At 40.6% G+C, this 4,021-nt stretch overlaps 1 pseudogene; it reads right to left on the bottom strand.

Moving 5' to 3' along the window:
• Window positions 1-1,459: 1,459 nt before the first annotated feature.
• On the bottom strand, window positions 1,460-2,632 carry LOC131894980 (SIN3-HDAC complex-associated factor-like; annotated as a pseudogene).
• Between the last annotated feature and the right edge of the window lie 1,389 nt (window positions 2,633-4,021).

The following is a 4,021-nucleotide window of genomic DNA, read 5'->3' as shown; positions in this document are numbered from 1 at the left end:
GTATGAGTTTGGGGCTTGGGGAGATGGTTCAGTAGTTAAGAGCATTTGGGTTTGGTTCCCAACACACATAAGGGGGCTCATATCCATCTGAAATTCTAATTCCAGAGGACCCAATGACTTCTGACCTCCGTACCAAGCATGCCTCTGGTACTCAGATATACATGCAAGCAAAACATTCACACACAAGTATACATAAAAGTAAAATAGGTGAGTATTACCAACTAACTTAATGCTACTTGGCAGATGAAAAGCTTCATCTACTTTTACTTTTAAATATTATCTCCAGATTTTTCTCAGGCTACATCAGAATTCAGTATCCTACTTCGGCATCAAATATCAAGTTTGTTTATTTTATTTTTCTAATAAAACTAAATTTATCAATACCCTAGAGTAATGGTTTTGATAATAACTATCCAAGAGTATAAAAAGTATAAGACATATTTGTAGATTTAGTATATTAATACAAAATGCATGCCTAAATACAGTATGTTTACAGGCAGAGAGTTGAGTGGGAGAAAACTGCAGTTGAGGTCTAATAATAAATATATAAATGCAGAAATGGAGATGCTCAATCATTGGGCACTCTGTGCATATGGTGGCTTGTACTAGGTAGGTTTTTCACAAAAGGAAGAAGCACACAAGGTAAAACTATAAAACTACAGGTTGTCATAAAAACTGTGGCTCTCCTTGTTGTGAAACACTAACAACTTTAAAAATCCAGTTTTCAAAATAATCACGAGTGACAGAATACTAAGGCAGCATGTACCCTTCCCTCTAAGAGATGTCTGACACGGCAGTAATGTTTTTTCCTGAATTTTGAGAAAAAGCCATTGGACAGCTTCAGGAGCATTCTGGAGAAACCCTCTCTGAGATCTTAATGTAAGGCATTCCGTTCAGCTACCTGGATGTTCAGAAGCCCAAATCCAAGAAACCAACTCAACTAACCAACTTAATCTCAATACACAACTCTTCTCTTTAGCCTACTTTAAATAGTGGGAGAAAAGCAACAAAAGCCCAAATCCTAATAAGGTCAAGACAAGGCAAAGGGCTACTCTATAGATAAAACCTCCACAAAGGTCAGCTGAGGAAATCCAGAGCTAGAACTGAATCATACAGATTTCAGTGAGTCCCATACAGTCATGTAACAGCAATGTCAGTTATTTATACACTGCAAGTTCTCTAAGAAATGTGCCTCAAGCAGCATCAGCTATGCCCAGTGCATCCCCAGGACTTACACATTCTAATAAGTGGTATCTAACCGTGTGTTCTCTACTGTATGGTGATGTTTTGATACTATCCGTGTAGGACCTTGCCCATCCTACAGACTTGCCTTCCCCAGAAGGAGCTCCAGTTCTGTTTTAGAAGATTCACATAAAGTCTTCTTATCAAATATTAAGATGAAGGGAGGTGACACGATGCTACCTGTGTGTTCAGAAATTGCTTCCTCCTCCAAGCTTAATAGTCAGTACTACAGGTCTGAATCATCAGATGTTTGGTAATGCTGAAGCATTCCAAAATTTTTAACTGTCTCTAGAGGCAGGTCATGCTACTGAATTATGACAGATTATCATGAGGAAAAGTAAGTGTAGCCAGACATTTTAAAATGCCTCAACCACAACCTTTCCACAGAAAGACTAAACTACATATGGTTTATCATAGAACAATGGCACCTCTGGACCCTGAAATCCCCTAATTTCATTCATTTGGGGGTATTAAACAAGCAAAAACACTTAACTAGTACTTTACAACAGCATTCAGCTTTCCTATGAAATACTCAGCATCTTAAATATTATGTACACTTTTTTTTCTTGCAGTAAGCTAGACACTGGCTTCTGAGTTTGTTGGATGGGGAGTAGGTAACACATTAAAACTGTTATATCAAATGTCTTTTGGCAGAATAATAGGTATCCAAGTTAAAAATAGGAGGGTCAGTTTGTTACTTTGTGGTCTTTTCAAAGTTTAAATCAATCTTTGTTACCTTCTACTGAACCTCAGTCACTACTCCTGAGTGGAGACAGGGAGGTGCCAGCCCCTCCTCCTCAGGCTTCATAGCAGCTGCTTGCTTTATGCTGCAGCAAGGCTTGAAGAGATGGGTGTCAATGAGGACTTCGCCAAAACTGCCCTTAGAGATGATCCCACAATGTATTCTCTGTCTTTTCCAGTAGGTAATATCTAAAAAGGAAAAACTGGAGTCCTCTTAGAGCTGGAGGCCATCTCTGTATCTGAGCCTTGATCTGACTGGTTACTGAAGCAGAGACTGGGCTGGAAAGGCACTTGAGGTGCTGTGAGCATCAGGATTGTGGTGTTTAAATTCCTTCCACAGTTTACTGATCTGGTTGCTTTTCATCCTGTTTCCAGATAGAGTTCTCGCTTTTTTTGTTTAAATGTTGCCTTTAGACTGGGTCCTGCCCTTGCATCTACCACATGATTCCAGTTTTGTTGGTTTTTCGTTGTTACTTTGTTTTTGTTTTTTGTTTTGCTTTGTTTTTCTGGATCTGCTGGCAACTTCTTCCATCTTTCCACAAGCAACACACAGACACTGCAGATGTCATGTGCAACCCAAAATAGCTCTGAAAATCCTTTTTGTAATGTTTACTGTCCATGAACCAAGAGCTGGAAGACTTGCCTCTGCAGATACAGCAGTCCTCTGTTCTTCAGTGCACCTTTGGCTTGTGAAAACCAAACATATTTCCTTCTGGGCAATAGCTTCCATGTGCAGCAGCATCCACACAGGGCAGGCTGCACCGAGAAAACCTCTGCAAGCACTCACTGTGCCCACAGTGAACCCAGCAAGTTTGCTGATTTTATATGCTGCCTAAGTTAGAAAAAAAAATTTAAAACCTACCCAAATGGTATAGCCTAGAGCAGTAATGAAACAAAAATGCTCAGCCAGATTAATGATTAAAAAAAATGTGAATGTGTATATACTTGTCAAAATTCTTAAAGCGGTAGTGTGGAGCTATTCTAATGGTTGTAGCAAAAGAGATGGAGTCGAACCACAGGGGGAAAAATGAGTTTGATGGGATATACTTCATAGTTCTCATTCATTGTTTGCTCCTCATTATGCAATTTATTTTAAGAGAACAAAAACAATTCCCCATATTTATAACACTTTTATTATCTCCCTCTATTTTGTAATCAGAAGGTCCTATGGTATATACATGTGGTTACTTTACCATGATATGGACCATGTGGAAGATAGAAACAATGAAGATGATTGAGGAACAAAGATATGAAAATGTTTTCATCAGCTCCTATTTAGACATCAAAAATAATCCATATCATGGTGTGTGGTGGTGCATGTCTTTAGTCCTAGCACTAGGGAGGCAGAGGCAGGACGCAGTGTTTGACACACACCCCAATTGTTAGTTTCTGCCACGCCGCAGCAGCCTGCATCTGCTGCTGCCACCACAGCAGTTACATCATCACTTGTCATCGGGTTCTTTCCACCCTCAGCTCTGCCACATGTGCAGCCTTAAAAATGCCCACCAGGCACAGCTCACTCCCTTTCCATCTCTCTGCCTTTTTCACATCTCTTTGCTTCTCCTCTCTTGCCGCTTCTTTTCTCTCTTGTATCTCTTCTTCCTCTTGTCATTCTGTCTCTCTCAAGTCCCCACTCCCACACAGCCCTTCACACTTCCACTCACCATTCCCCAATGAAGCTCTTTGCACTAACTGTTGCTGGTGCTGTGTGTTGCTTAGTGGCATACATTGGCAGGACCTGCTGAAAGGTACTCAGTATCACCTCGCTTTCTTTTTTATTTATCATTTCACCAATTACTTAATTTAGTTTATGTGTTTGGGGGTGTGGGATGGGGAGAGGTATGCATGTGGAGTTAAGAGGACAACTCTTTGGAAGTCTTTTTGAGAGGATGCCAGGGTTGCAGCCATCTTAGAGAAGGGTCACAACAGGGGACAACAGGCCCTTGGATAAATTGTTCTTAAAAAACCCACCAGATGATCTGCTGCCCCTTCACCCCTAGACAATTAGGAGCTGCACACCAGGCATTTCCTGCCATAA

This window comes from Peromyscus eremicus, chromosome 18 (genome assembly GCF_949786415.1).
Source record: "Peromyscus eremicus chromosome 18, PerEre_H2_v1, whole genome shotgun sequence".
NCBI lineage: Eukaryota > Metazoa > Chordata > Mammalia > Rodentia > Cricetidae > Peromyscus > Peromyscus eremicus.
Note: the sequence above shows the minus strand (reverse complement) of the source record. Positions and strands in the feature narration are given on the sequence as shown.